Source organism: Corvus kubaryi, unplaced genomic scaffold (assembly GCF_017639235.1).
Source record: "Corvus kubaryi isolate FWS band 111438036 unplaced genomic scaffold, C.kubaryi_AGA036_p1.0 37266, whole genome shotgun sequence".
Classification (NCBI taxonomy): Eukaryota; Metazoa; Chordata; class Aves; order Passeriformes; family Corvidae; genus Corvus; species Corvus kubaryi.
Genome location: NW_024581081.1, coordinates 7,428,304 through 7,444,171, shown reverse-complemented (window position 1 = coordinate 7,444,171; position 15,868 = coordinate 7,428,304). Strand labels below are relative to the sequence as shown.

At 42.7% G+C, this 15,868-nt stretch overlaps 1 long non-coding RNA gene across 2 annotated transcripts; it reads left to right on the top strand.

Moving 5' to 3' along the window:
* Positions 1-882: 882 nt before the first annotated feature.
* LOC121663219 lies at positions 883-15,054 on the top strand. Of its 2 annotated transcripts, XR_006015569.1 has the most exons (5): positions 883-7,996; positions 10,694-10,737; positions 13,422-13,489; positions 14,066-14,152; positions 14,761-15,054. It is a non-coding gene; the product is annotated as an uncharacterized LOC121663219 (long non-coding RNA). The 2 variants fall into 2 exon arrangements; XR_006015568.1 differs by having other exon boundaries at positions 13,422-14,152.
* Positions 15,055-15,868: the final 814 nt, after the last annotated feature.

Sequence of the window (15,868 nt, the reverse complement as noted above, 5' to 3'; positions counted from 1 at the left end):
CTGTTGCGGAGCTTTGACCAGCTTCCTAAATTGCATGGTCCCATCTGGCACCTGAGAAAAGTGTCATTTTCCCTAGCATCTTGCAGATTATTTTGTGAGTCCTTTTGTTACAGAAAAATCTCCCATTCCTCTTATGAGTCCCCGGCTGGCCTACAGGCTCCCTGCTCTCTTTTACTCCCCTTCCTCCACTGGCTTCATCTGGCCCATGTGCTGCAGCTGCTTACCTGCACACTGGAGTAAAGCAGCCCCTGTGCTGTCCTCCTTTAGCCTTTCAAACTGTCCGCAACACACAGCACACATACAGTCAACAGTGGTCAAACACCAGGTGCCACATCCAGACCATGCTTTTGCCAAGACAGGTTGGAGCAGATGATCCTTGAGGTCACATCTAACCTGGTATCCTGTGAAATACAAGAGGTAATGTCCTCCCCACTTACCTAAGTGCTTTTGAAACATTTGCTTGTGGTCATATAATGATAACTCTGGACAGTCTGATGTTACCAGTACTGAGCACGAACTGTGGATCGCAGCTGGAAATGCAGGAAATAAAGTGGGTTTGAAAAAATGTAAACAGCTTTATCTCATTAAAGTCATCTAAAGGGAGAAATGGCGCAAGAAACTTCAGATATTTTGAGGAAGGGCTTATTTCTTGGCCACATGATCTTCACTGGTTAAATCTGATTTTTTTGTTCGTTCTTTTTTTATGTATGTTTTTAGTTTTAAACAAGCTTTTGCAGAAGCCACGAGATTATTCAAACTCGACTGTAGAACTTTTTCTAGTGGCAGACAAATGAACTCAGGGTTCCTAGGTTATTTTGGAAGTAACCATAGGAGCTATATCTATATTTAAAGTGCATGAAATATTGTTTCTAAAGTCCAATGCCTTGGCCCGTACAGCAGAATAGCTATCCCTTTGAAAGTATATATAACTCCCAGTATATATTAGGTATTTTACTGTCTAAAAGTGCCCTTCTCTAAGAACCTTTGGGGCTTTATGTTCCAGCTCTGAGCAGGAAGTATGGAGAATTCTGGTTTTTAATGAGGCTACTTTTTGTTCTCTTAAAATAATCTGATGACCTTAAACTTGCTAAAGCAACATTTCCAGAAAAGTGAGCACTCTCTTTCATCTCCAAGTGCATCTTCATCATTTGGTCTGTATGGATTTGGAAGGTTCAGAGTCCGTTTTTTCATACAGGCAGAGATATTTTTTCCTCCCCTGTGAGGAACCACATTTCCTTTTGAAGCTGTTTCATTTACTTTCAATTAACAGGACTTATAATTTGTGACAGAAATTTTGGCTGGAAGGAATATCTGGAGGTCATCATGTCCAACCTCCTGAACCAGCGCTGCCACTTTACCAGGTTAGGTATGGCTTTGTCCAGCTAAGTCTCACAAATCTCCAAGGACAGAGGTTCCACAACCTCCCTGAGTACCCTGTACTATCTCTAAACTAAAGCTGGAGGTTTATTCTAACGTCTATCCCAGCCACAATCTGTGGATTGTCCCCCTTGCGATCAGCTGGCAGTACCAAAATTTTGGCTTGTTTCATTTGTGTGAATACCCCAAAAAATACTTGTAGACTACTACCCAATCATCCCTTAGTCTCTTCTTTATCAGATTAAACAAGATTAAACGATTCAATTCTCTCAGCTGCCACTTTTTGCCTTAAGGCTCCTGACCTTCTTAGCAGTTCTCTGATGCTCTCTCTCGAATTTATTATCATCTATCTCATACTGGGGGTCCAAAACTGAACACAGTATTCCAAGTGAAGCTTTACCAGACAGTTATTCACCTCAATTTTCCAGGGACATGCAGCATAACTGTAGTTTCTGCCCCGTTCCTTCTCTTTCCTACCAATCCCAATGCTCTTTGGAAATGCAACAATTTTTTTTTCCCTTTTGTTATATCTGAGATTTTTTCTGGCTATGGTTTGGGGAAAGGAGATGCTTTGCTATTGATGTCATCTGTGGAGGTGCCCACAAGGTCACCTCTGCAGAGACACACATACTGCTGATAGACACAGTCAAAAAGGTTGGTGTTGGGAAGAAGTTGAAGTAAAAACCACATATGTACACCTTTTGTGGGATCCACGTTTGCTGAAACTCCCCAGAGGAGTGTGGTTACTGAAAGGAAAATAAACTTCTCTAGTTTAAGGCTGTTTCCGAACATGCTGTTGCTATTTGTTGCAAATCCAAGAAGGATGCTTGGCAGCAACCCTCTTGCTTGTGTTTCTGCTACAGATTCTCAGGGAAGATCTGTCCGGATGAAGCCTCCTACATCTGAACTCATCATGTACATTTTCTTAATAGCTGGAGAAGGAAAACAAGAGCTTGCAGAAGGTGGTTCAGCTGGACGATATCCCAGAGCTCCTCTGAAGTGAGTTACCCACTGACAGTTCCTTTCTCTCTCCCTTCAATACAAGAAGAGCACCAGAAAAGGAGCACAGGTGTGGAGTTCAGCAGTATAGTATGTTTTATGGAGTATTTAATTGTTCATTGCATTGATGCCTTTGATGTTTAAATGAATGTTATGAAATTCCTGAACAAAATGCAAAACACCCTGACCTGCTTTAGCTACAAACTAGATCAGTGTTTGGATTATTTGAAGTCAGCCCTGTTTTGTGTTTGACACAAGGTATTGTCCCTTGAAGGTGAGTTTTCATTTTGAGTAAATGAGAACAGGAGATGTGAGATACACTCTTCCAACTTATCTTAGCTGAAACAAGTTTGAAGTATGATTGGATGCCTCAGTAAATGATATATGATCATCTGAAAACAGGTTTTTATAAACCAGGTTTTCTATCCTTTTTGGACGTGTTATTCTGAGAAGCAGAGTTCAGCTGGATTCCAAGCTGGTGTTAAAGTAAAATCTAGTGGAGGCTCTAAGAGAGTATCTAATAAACAAAGTGACTTTGAGCTTGGTCTACTAGTCTGTTTTTCTAGTTTACTTCTAGAGTAACTCAATTCACTTAACCTTGCTATAATTTATATTAGCTTCAAACTATAGCTGCTCTTTGTTGAATCAAGTCTTGTGTTTTGATCAAGATACAGAGAACTGTATTTTTAAAAGTGCTGAAGTCTTTGTTTGTTTTGGAAGATGTTAAAACATGTTAAAGAAAATTAGTTCTAGGCTGAATATTTGTATGACAAGTTCTGCCTACAGCAAAACTCTATGACTGAGCTGCAGATCTCTCAAAATGAGATTTCAAATTGGAATGTTTATGCAAGTCTTAACTCTTATGGTACCAGAATGTGTTGCCATAATAATAAGTGGAGTAACAGAGTGTTGTCACACTGCAATGAATTTCTGACCTCTGTTTCATCTTGTGGGACAAATTGATCCTCGAACATTAAAGCCATAAAGGATTATCTGAGGAAAAATGTTTTCTGGGTACTTGTAGTGAAACTCAGTATGCTACATGGTTCAAGTAAACAGCAAATTAATTCATTGTTGTGACCAGTTTGTAAATGAGAGTGCAAAAGCAAAGTGCAAAGCAGAAGCACCACCGAACAAAAAAATAGGCAATAACAGGGATTTTTTACCTCTGCCTTTGTCTTACACTCCACAGATAAAAATTTCCAGAGAGCAAAATGATACAAAACTCAATAACTCTGTGTTGAAATTAAATTCTCTGGTTATTTCTAACACACAGCAATGTGAAACAATGGAACATTTCTGGGTTTGCCCTCTCCAAAGTGAGCCACCTGCAGCCAAATACAGCAGTTGTAGAAAATATGTTAGGGAGAGTTGTGCTGTCTTTGTCACTGCAAGGCAGGCTGGTGCTCAGCATCCCTCTGGCTGTGCAGGAACTGGAGAGAAGGGGAGCTACTGAGATACACCATTGCTTTTGTGCCTCCGTAGCACCAACATACTGAATCATCTCTGGATCTTTTTCGTACTTGGTTGATCATGTTACTGGAGTAGTTTGGATCATTCTTCAAGGTAATGGAAATTATGTTGGGGAACAGAGCCAGGATCACAAGAGCCAGGGCAGCTGAAAGAGCAACAGCTCTGCTTGCCTTCCCCTCTTCATGCCCTGGGCTTCCTTGCTGCAGCCTGGGATATGTGCCATGGACTGGAATCCCAGCAGGCTGGAGTGACTCACCCACCAACATGTCGAGAGGTTAAAGCTCACCCTCCCTCCCATTTATACCTATGGAAGATTTTGGCTGGGAATGTAGTTATTTTGACTTACTAAAATGGGGCTGTGCTGAGGCAGGCCAGGCTGCTGCAGTTTAGTCTCCTTTCTTCAGAGTCTGGCGAGAACTACGTGCATTCCCTAAATAGAAACAGGCATCAAAAAGCACTGCCTTCAATCTGGAAGGAAACACCATCATGCTTTTGATGTAAACTGGTGCTGTGGCAGGAAAACTTGTCCAGCTCTGTGGAGCCTTTCTGTCACTCCCTCCAGAAAACAGAGGGCAGAGCATCTTTGTTATTGCTGATAGAGCCCATTACCCCAGAGGTGAATGTGCTGGTGCCAGGCACAAATGACCCATAATCCAACAGCCAGTATGGAAACAGTGTGTATGAAATCCCCTGTGAAGAGACCATATTTGTTTCTCCAAAATTAGTTGCTTTTTGCAAGACTACTTTTAGCCTATAAAGTATTTCTTCTTTTATAAGTATTTCTCCAGTGGCTTACCCAGAGCTGGGTTTATGAGTGAATGCAGCAATTTATATGTCAAACCTCACAGGAGAATCTCCTTTTGGAACTATCCTGTATTTCATATCATTTGACCTTCTTCCCATGTTCTCCACTGTTTCAGAGATGAAGGCCCTTTTGAACTTACAGTGATCTCAGTGCCTAGATCTGATAACCAATGTAGGGAGGGTAACCTTGCATTAGGTGAATGTCTTCAGGGAAAACTTACATCATTTTAAGCAACTACAACTCAATGAGCTGCTAAAAGAACCAGGGGTTCTGTTGCTCTCAGTTTTCTCCAAAAATGTCTGGGACAGAGTTGGGAGTTTCAAAACTGAAGGAGTCTTTCTTTGCTGGTTCTGCTCACCACTTCCCAGAAAAACTTTCGCCTTTTGTCCTTACCCCTCAAGTTAAATCCCTGCACTCTTGGTCAGGTGATCTACTTTGATTCACTTGCAAAATGAAATCAATAATCTCATTTAAAAGACTTGCTGAAGGCAGGGAATCTCCCTCATATTGGACATGCTATCAGAGAAGAATCTTCCATTCTGGATGCAACCTGACCTCCATCCTGTAAGGATAACTAGCCTGAGAGAGCATGAGGGATTTAGAGGCAAAATCAAATGCGTGAAGAGATTGTGATAAGAGCTCTGTGCTATTACTGAGGAATTATTAGGATTATACCACATTTCAGCTTTTCAGTCACACATTTTTTCCACAGGTTTTCTAAATAATTGTGTTTGAGCCAATATACACAGGGTGATGTAAGGTACAGATGGATGAATGTGTTGATACACTGAAAGCATACATAGCAAAAGACATGGTGTTTCTATTGCTTGCCTCATTACACACAGATGACAGACAAAGTCACAGTGTCTCTGTGAAATCATGACTTTCTTTGATTATAACTGAGAAAATGTCCGTTTCCCTTTTTCAGAAAGCTGTTTCAGGCACTGCTTCAGGAGAAACCAGCTGAAAGCCTGAATGTCATATTTTGGGTTCCTAGTGCAGAAACCTGTGTCGTTCTCCCCCACCCCCACCCATTTTGTTGTTAAGTACTAATATACACTGCAAGTCTCATGGTAGAGGGGACCTGTTTTGAGAATGGGAAGTCACACTGTACCTGACTTCTAGTCTGTATCAGGTTCCAATCTTTTAGGGAAGAAATACAACAATTTTCCAAGGCTAGATTTGGGACCAGACATGTATATTTTATAATAATCCCTAGCAATATATCAAATGTCCTTTTAGATTTAGAGAGTGTAGAATTTCACAGAGTGGCTTCATCTCCTGAGGCCTTAAGAAGGGCAGTCTTGGAGTAAGCTGCACCACTGCTGAGGGAAATATGACACTCAAAGATAAAGGAGAGTGCAAGGAGAAAAAAACCAACTCTGCTCTGTGAATCTGTAAACAATCAGATTTACTGAGGTGCCACCTCCACCTCTCCAGTTATTATCTTGTGGGAGGGTGCAGGGTCCCATCCACACCCCATGCTGCATTTGCAGCCACACAATCCAAGTGGCCCCTGACAAGTAACTCTTTCACATTCATCAGCTACCAGATCTGAGTAGCCCTGTGCTGATCCTGAGAAGTCACCTGAAGCCTCATTGCACCTGATACAGCAAGAGCATTTGAACTCTGTGGTCCTCCTTGTCTAACCCCCACTGACTGTAGTGGAACTGGGTTTCCTGTTTGCTGTGACTTTGAGGTCCTTCATAAATAACATCGGTCAGGCTGGCAGCTGATGTAAGACCAGTAGAGCCACTGATGGGCAATGAAAGCAGATTCCTCAGTACAGAGTCATGGTTACATGTTCTCTGGATCTTCTGCAATGCAAACAGTCTGCCTTCATTTTGCCTGTTTGTAGGATGTTCATCTGGTCTTTTTTACTGAGCTGACGTTGACTTCATCATTTAAGCCACCTGCAAGAGTTGTGCACACGTGGGAAGGTCAGGGGAGCTTCAAAGGCAGCTGACTGTGAATGTCTAGAATTTTTTCAAAAATAGAAGGTAAAGGCTGGGGAATGCAAGTACAGCTACACAACAGGGAGGCAATGGAGAGCATGAGAGTGACAGGTTCTGTTCAGTTTTTCCTCCTGGAGCTCTGGCCTTATGTGTTTTTACAAACCAACCTCCCTGTTGGGAGTCCCATGTGGCTTCCCATCCCAGGTGGATCAGGCTGCGGCACCTCCCAGGAGCACCCGAAATGCAGATTGTCTTAGCCAGAGGTGACACAAGCACCATCACTGTGCATAAAGGCATACCAATTGTTGTTTTAAGAATGAAAAAGCAGTGACATGACTCATTAACACCAGACACCCAGCTGGTTCCCAGAGTTATACCTCTTTCCTCAACAGCTGATTTCTGCTGCTTGAAGCTGCAGACAGCTGGGGTAGTGATAGTCTTTACATGAGTGCTGTCTCAGTGTTTTCTCTGCTTGTGCCAGAGCCCTAGACAGCCAGACCTGGGAGGGGAAATTGGATTAAACTGAGCAGGAGGTGGGGAGACCATCCTGCAGGCCAGAGCCACTGCCATCCCCATCATATATTCTGTTGACAGCCTGCTTCAAGCCTGAGGGCTCTCTCTCGACCCTGAAGAAGCCCTGAGTCAGATCTGGATAGTTCTGTTGGTCTGTTGTTGAACCTCAACCTGTTAACAGGTTCAGTGGCACTATGATATGAATTGGAGCCAGGGAAATGTTATATTGAAATCTGTTTATTTCTTTTCTATGATGATAAAAGATGAACAATGCATAAAGCTTTGTTCCCTCTCTAGTGCAGGAGGTTAACAACAAACTCAATTTCACCCAAGATCAGCCAAGAAGAAGTGGATTTTTTCCTTTGAAGCCTAAACATTGATCATGAAATAAATGATACTATTACTTTCTTCAGGTGCATGGAGGGAGTCTTTGTAGCCACAACGTAAGAGATGTCCTATTTTTTCTTGGTTAGTTCATGTTGTACAAAGCAACTACTCCTATTTATAGCGCGTGAAATATTATAGCCACTGGAGTTTTCTGCCTGGCTGATTCTGCATTAATTTACAATGAACATTAGTCTTGTGATTTACGGACTGCCAGATTCCCTGAGTAAAATAACTTCCTTGAAGAAAGCTTCTCACCCACAGGATGGCTCAGACAGACAGTTTCACTTGTCTCTGCCAGCTCCAGCCTGGGATCTTGAAAGAAGAAAAGGGGCAGGCAGGATGTGGCAGGTGAAACAGCAATTTTTGCACAGCAGACGGCATTTGCTTTGGGTAAAAAGTCTAGCATGGGCTCACCCTTCTGTCTTGTTACTTCCAGGTGCCTCCCTTGGATGCATGGGGTCTGTCCAGCCCCAAAGAGAAACTACAGGTCTGTATTTATGTCTTCTGAAATTTTTGTATGGGAAAATTCATCAAATGGTTTGCACTTTATAGCTCAAGTGTTTGTGCCTGCTCTTCTTAGGAACTGGGGTGGAATGTCTCCAGTTGGGAGCTGGGATCTGAGCTCACTCAGGCATTACTGTTGATTTACACAGGGATATAAAAACAGAGTCAGATTCCACAACTTGCAAATCCTAGGGAACTAGTTCTCTTATTTGGTTACTTGGTGTGGTGTCAGCATTGTGCTTTAAGGAGACAATAGCTTCAGAGGAGCATCACCCAAAGGAACTCCCTCTTCAGTGAACAATTTGGCAGGCACAACACCTTTGAAGACTTAATATTGTGCTCAGAAAGACAGTAACTACTTCTGGCTTGAGAATAAAGCACAGGGAAAGAGGAGAATTCAGGAGTTTGGTTGTACCTTACGTGCTTAGAGCAACAGTCCTGCCCCACTCTCTGCACTCCTCCCTGAGCTGCAGGGAGCAAAGAAAGCAGCAGGGGTTTTGGCAGCCTGGATATGGTGAGGCAATATATTGCCATTCTCCAACTAGTCACTTAGAAATGCCTCTACAAGGTATCCATGTCACAACTGATGCTAGTTGGCACTTATGTTGTCAGTCTTGAAAGAGGCTAAAAGCTGAGTTACAGACAGGAGATAACCCAAAAGTGCTTGTCCAGTTCAGACGTGAGATGTGATCGTTGCACAGAGTGAGGGAATTCCTACTCTGGCTGCTCAAGCTCCACATGTCCTGTGTGACTGTGCACAGTGCTGCTGTGTCAGGGCTGGCACTGGGGAGGCTCTCATGAGCTCCAGGTCCATGTCAGTAAAACAAAAAAACCCCCTAAGGTTTCTGGTGAGTTTACCTGCTTGAATTACCATAGCAGTGGGAACTGAAGGCTCCAATGTTTACAGTAGTTCATTGTAAGTGCATGTAGAGAGGTGAACATCACATGTGGCAGGAGAGATTATCTGGGGTGGCTTCTCTTACTAATACTGCTGGATGCAATCAGCTCATGAAAGCAAAGCAAATTCCAAAGCAAATTTCCAGGGTTCACACAATTATTTTGTGGATGAAAAGACCTTGCCATTTAAACACTTCAGGAAATGATCTCACTTCCTCCTGGAAATTTTCAAAGACTGAAGAGCAGTTATATTTTTTGGCCACTTACATGTTCTCCATTTCCAGGTGTTTGAACATCACACAAGACTCAGCTGTATGGCCTGTCCAGCTCCTTCTTGGGAAAAAATTGTTCATGGTGGTCTTTTGCCAGGTTCATTAAAACTTGAGGTCTGAGAAAACATGGTTATAGACCTGGATGTTGATCAGGGGAGGGGCTAAAATGGAAGGACACCAAAATGGGAGGCAGAGAAACTGAGAATATTCTTACTGTTGTGTTACTCAAATCAGGCAAAAAAAATGCTGTGAATCTTGGAGGAAATTTTATTTACAGCACTTTTTCTAAACCAAGGTGGTGGGCATATCTGGAAAGAATTTAGTGGCCAAATTCCTAGGAACCAACCTCTAGGAATCACACCCATTGCTTTATCTTGTGCTTTAACTGTGTTTTCATTGTCTGGTCAAGTTTAATATCCCAGAAACTAGGACTCATTAGAGTAACTGCCTCATCCCTATGCATCATCTCTTGTCCGTGGATTGGGCTTTGATAAACATAAGAAATATGCTATTTTATAGGAGAGGCCCAAAGACACTTCTCGCATTGCCTATTGCTAGGAATTTTTTTTTCCCAAGTGCCAATTATGAATTTATTTTCATTAGTGTAAGAATGTCTTGGTTAAAAAAGAGTTTTTAGACCGGGCTCTTCTCCCAGCTGAGGTAGCACCAAATGAACAGGTCTGTGCAAAAGTGCCCTTTTTTGAGCCTGTTTGTATGAAGCATCCAGAGGTTTGAAACAAAGCAATCAGTCACACACATAAGCCTGTTCTGGTGGACTTCAGCCAGGTCATTAACATAACAAAGAAAATATGTGCTTATTCAGATTCTATTTATTATCCATATTTCATAACTTCTAGAGAGGGAATTGCTTGAATAATGGCAGTAATAATATATTAGTAAAGTTGCTTGTTTTAATCTTCGATGCGATCTGACAGCAGAAAAATAGTCCAGTGTCTTAAAGTGTGTGTTTGTATGTGTTGGGGGGGGATATGAAGAAAGGTGTATCTGTCTCAAATGTCATAGGAGCACTTACTAAAAATACTGTTAAGTGCTCAGTGATGTAGAGCTCACAAGAATATTTTCCCTTTTTTTTTTTCCTTTCTTTTGCTTCTCTTTCCTTTTTTTGGCCTTCTTCACTGTCAGCCTGAAGAGCTCCTCTCCAGTTTTCTAGTTCAGCGCTGTGGTCTCTGGCCTCAGGCATCTTTGCAACAATGAAAGCCCTGTAGAACACTTGAGGGTTTTGCCAGCACCCACCTAGGAGTGCAGCCTGTATAGGGTTTGTGTGGATTGCTGCCCACCAGTTAATGCACAGGCATGGAGGTAACTCAAGAAAGGCTATTGAGAAAAGCCAGTGGGCTGCAGTAAGAAAGATTCAAATCTACATGGAAGTGCCCTGGAATAATGTCTGTATGCCAGCAAAGACACCACTTTCACTAGCTTGACTTGTATTTCTTTAAAAATAAATATCCAATAACTTTTTACTGACAGGTTTTTGTATCATTCTTCTACAGGTACTGGAAACACAGGAGCTCAAGTAAAGCAAGAGTTCTGTGAGGTGCTTTCCTCTTCATTTTTCTAAGTTTTCTATAAATAGTACAGCTTGGGGATTGCTGATGCCTAATTAAATAGCTGGGCTGCTGCAGTTTTCCTATACAAGAGATTATATTTTTTTAAGGATTTCTTTTTCTGTAATTGCCCATAGCAGATGGTTAGAATTTGGCATCTGGAGAGATGTTGATCTACAGATATACCTTGTCTTCACCCACAACAGTCTGTTCTAGAATTAGCTCACTTATAAACTGCTACAGATGTTATTTTCCTTCATTAACCTTCTCCAAAGTTGGCAGCATCCCAAAATAATATGGGAACATGGCCATGGCTAGGTGCAGGTTTCAACACCTGCAGATACAAAGGGTGGTGAAGGATGGAGAGAGAGCTAAAGCCTGCACGCACCTCTCAAACCTTCCAGGCAGCTGGGTTGGGGTTTGGCCATCTGGGCTGACTTCCAGAGGCAGCAGCCCTTGCAGAAGAGGGGCACTGCTGTCCATGGGCTGGTCTGGAGAGCACCACTCTGCCTCTGATCACAGGAGCCCAGCCCCACAGAGGCACACAAGGGTGTGAGAGAGAAGGCTCACTACTGTCTAGTGGAAAAAATTGTTTGAACACTCTTCTGCTTGAAAAGGTTGGTTCTGCCCTCTTGAAGATGGGGGTACATTGCAGTCACATATGGTTTTGTCCCAGGACCTTTGCCTCCTGCAGTACAGTGGCCGGCCAGATAAAAGTGCAGAAATAACATAGCTAAGGACAGGCTCTGTATTTTTGTTTGATTTTTAATGACTTTGTTGTACAACACAAACTATTGTCTTCAAAATGACTAGACAGCACGCAGTATGGTAAAGTGGATGAAACTATCAGAATAACTTCAGAAATAATAATATCACAAGTAACTTCTTGTACCATACCCGAAGGGATGCTGGTGAGATAATAGCAATAATCAATGTGAGTACCTTACAGGTACAATTTATCCTGCACATATAAATGTAAATACAAATGTAAAGGCCTTATTTTTGTTCTTTCACTGATTCAGAACATTATTTTCTTTATCTATGGGAAGTTATTCACCCTCTCATCTTGTGTTTCTCAGATTGGCCAGGATCCAGGGACTAGGTCTTTTGCTGTACCAGGAATGCTTCCCCAGGAAACTCAATATGTTTTAGCTTGTACTAGATCCTACTTAGGATCTTCTCAATTGTCCCTTTGTAAGAGAGGGAAGGGTAGAGTGTAGGATTTGGGGTGGTGTTTGAAACAGGGGTCCAAGTAGGGATTATTAAGACACCGACTTAAAAACACCAGTTTAGAACCTGAAACACCCCAAAGTAAAAAGCAAGATACTGTTTTCAGGGCGCTGGTGGCCATGCTGCTTTGCCACCTTGTGTAATGGACACACAAGGACATATGAGAAAAAGTGTGCCTGACTAAGGGATCCTTGCTTTATTTTAGGAGGGAAGTGGTGAACACAACATAAACAGGTACAAGATCAGCTGTGCTGGTCTTTGGCTCTGATTCAATCCTACCATGGATTACAGAGGCAGAAAACACTGTAGATATAGACACACTGTAAGGTCTGGCATTTCTCCTTAGGAGCATCCAGACAACAACCTCTGGTGAACTAAGGGCTTTCCACAGTACAGCACTTGCAGCATCTCCATCAGGACATCTGTATTCTCAGCAAGAGTGAATCATCTCTTATGAGTCACTTATGTTGCTCTTCCTTTGCAGACTGACCAGGTCTGGCTCTCCTTAGGGAGAGCTGATTCATAAATGGTGAGACTCAAGTGGAGCACGGCAGCTGCCACATTTGACCTCTGGGTCAAGCAGGGCCAAAGAGTTTCTCCTGCCTCAGGTCCAATGAGCTGTGGTCAGTTTAAGCCTCTGCTGTTCTTACAGGCTGAGATGATATGACCATGTCTTTTCCAAATTTGTACAGGCATCTTCAGTTTCTGATTGTGGTACGACAAAGCATGTTTATGTATGATGAGGCTTGCAAAGCGGGCAGAAGTGCTCCAAGTATGATGCTTGAAGGCATGCTCCATCCACAGCAATTACTTAATTACTAGGTACATGTCTCCCAAGTCCATGTGACACACACTGAAAACTGGCTCGATTTGAGCCATAAATAATATAACCAAGTCCATTTGATGAGACAGAAACAAAAGTAATGGAAAAAAAATTGAGTCATATATTAAAAATGCTACCTTGGGTGTAATACATTTCATCAGAAAACACAGAGCGCAGATGATAATCATTGCTGCTCTGGAAAGACCAAAAAATTCTGTTCACTCAGGGTGTTGATAAAGGGAACTCAAAACTCATAAGGCCATGTTCTGGGCTGGCTATTTTTCAGGAAGACAATAATTTCTTTTTGGTCCTACCTGAATTTAACGAAGAACGGGTTCAGAAACACAATTTAGATTATCCTTCCACTATGTAGTTTGTATTAGGGTTATACATTGCTGCTATTACTCAGTTCTCTGAATATTGCAGTTGACTGAGCACATTAGACAATGAGAAGCATTGCATTCCAGGAGCCTGTTGTTCTTATCCAAATTCAAATGGATTATGGAATATTACAACATTCTTCAAGGCAAAGATAATGGGAAGGATTAAAATGTTTAGTTACTGCAGCCTCAGTTGTGAAGCACCAGGACACAAAAGTAACCAGTTTTTTGTATCTTCTAGGAAGCTCCTTGGGTCATCGGCTGTGGAGCTGACGCTCCTGTGCAGGTGGGAAAGGGAGAGCTGGGCAGGTGAGTGATCAACTCCACTTGGCCAAACTCCTGCAATGGAAAATGAAGAAGATCTGGCATCCGTTTGCCAACGTAATGAGAAATAAAGGGCTGGGCCCAACTTTTCCAGAAGGAAAAAGTATCCAGTTTGCATAAGAAAAACAGATCTATGTCTAAACCAAGTATCTCCCCAAAGAGAAGGTCTGGATTTATTCAACCATTCCCAAAAGGCAGAATAGCTGGTCACACAGGTATGCAGCAGTCCCTAAACCTGATCTCTGCTGAGGTCAGCAGTCAACAGGGTGGGGTCAAGGCTTTCTGGTGGTATCTTTCTAGTGGTATTGGGTAAATATATCTCCATATGATGACTAGTGACCAACAGACAATAACCAAGTGTATATTTTTATTGACTAATTAATTAATTACATGGCTCTCACTTAGAGGAGCGCTCAGGCTGAGTATGTGAGCAGGCTGGCATGTACATTTGAGCTGGCTGAGGTTTGCACTGTGGCAGCTGCAGCAGCATGCTGATGCCTGCGTTACTTTCCTCACACCCTGCACGTACCTTCTCCCAATCCAAGTACTTTGACATTCCAGCGTGCTGCCTCAAAGCCAACCAAGCTGACAGTGTTGACAAGATGGTTGTGTTTGACCCCACTGGCTGCAGGACATGCACCACCCCAGGTATGGAGAGGCTTTCATTTCCATACTCCTGCATTCCTCCTTGTACACCCAGAGTGAGGGCCTGGCATAAGAGCCTTTGCTCAATCAAAATTGATTCAGAGCACAGTGTGGACTGAAAATTAATTCCTTGAAGTCTCTGATTTAAGGCCAATATAAATCAGGTGTATTTTTAATAAGAAGAAGATTATGGAAATAACCAAATATTTGTGCTTGGTACCTGAGTGCTTTGCACTTTATAAGCACAGTTGTGGTAATTGTATACAGAAAGGAGCTGCCATACACAAATATGTTGGACCACGGTCGTGTTTTAGCTCTCTGTTAACCTTCTGGATTTACAATGATGCTGTCCTTGTCACTTTTTGCTGACAAATGGGGCCAGAGATATAGTATCAGAGCCATCAGCTCAGGCTGTGGCTGTACATCTGACTGCAGACAGCTCAGATTGACATTAGCCCCATCAGTGCACCCGGCAAGATGTGTGTTGTGCAAACAGGTCGAACAAGTCAAATTTTTAAATAGGCAAGCAGGAATGGAGCCCCAGTCCCTGTAGTGGTGGGCAGGAGCTTGAATCCCACCTAGCACTAATTGGCACTTTTCATCTTTCACAGTCTCTCCTCAATCTGCCCCCCATCTCTGTGATAGTGAAGCACTGATTAATGACCCCAGTGGAAGTGTGGGACCTTGTGTGGTGTGGAACTGAATGCTTGGGAGAGCCCCTGGGTTTCTGAGCTGAGGCAATGCTGAAGGTGGTTTTCTGCTGCCCTTGGACCCTTTGATAAACAAAAATGTTGTTCTTCGAGTCTCTTGAGTGGGATGTCTGTGTGTACATATGCAAATAAGTTGATAAGAACTAATCATCAGCCACTTTTTGACTTTAGCAATAAAGGAGAGTATGTGCATTGCATGTGAGGCTGGTACCTGCTGAGACAACTGTCTTGGTTTTTGTATTTCTTAGGAATTTTTGATGTCTCCTGCTGATAGCGTTAAAAAATCAGAAGGGAATTACACAGGCAGTGCTGCCAGACATACAAATGGAGATGTTACTTTGCAGGAAAAATGTGTGATGCTGGGGTACATTTGCACATTCTGTCAGTCATTTTGTCCACCTTCACATGCAATACTAACCACGTAAAGGATTGCACATGGAGGAAAATAGAGGTTGAAAGAGATATGAATGACAGCAAATTGTGGTGGTGGGGAGAGATCACCTACTTGGACGTTAGGACTGTCATTCAGAGGGACTTCAACAATCAAAGAAAATGGAATGATAAAAGCCTACACAGAGCTGCACGTAGAACAGAACAAGCTCATAAAACAGCACAGTCTGGGGACCAACTGTCTCAGGAGCCTCTCTGGGGAAAAGCACTGGGTACCCTGTGAGCACAGGCTGCCCAGCAGCCAGCAGAACCTCCCAGCAGAGAGGAAGGGCAACCACACTCTGGGCAAGAGCATTGCAGCAGCTCAGGAGAACACTATGCCTTTCTATGAGGCACTTTTGAGTCTGCATAAGGAGCAGTGTCCAGTTTTGGACAGAGTGAGACAAAGCCAGAAGATGACTATGAAGACAATTAGGGGTTGGAACACATAACAAATGAGGAGAGGCTAAAAGAGTTGGGCAATGGGCTTATGCAGCCTGGCTAAGAGCAGTTAAGATGGATAAATAACTACAGGATCCCATGAGCTGATGGAAGTTATAGAGAAGGAGGAGCCAGACTC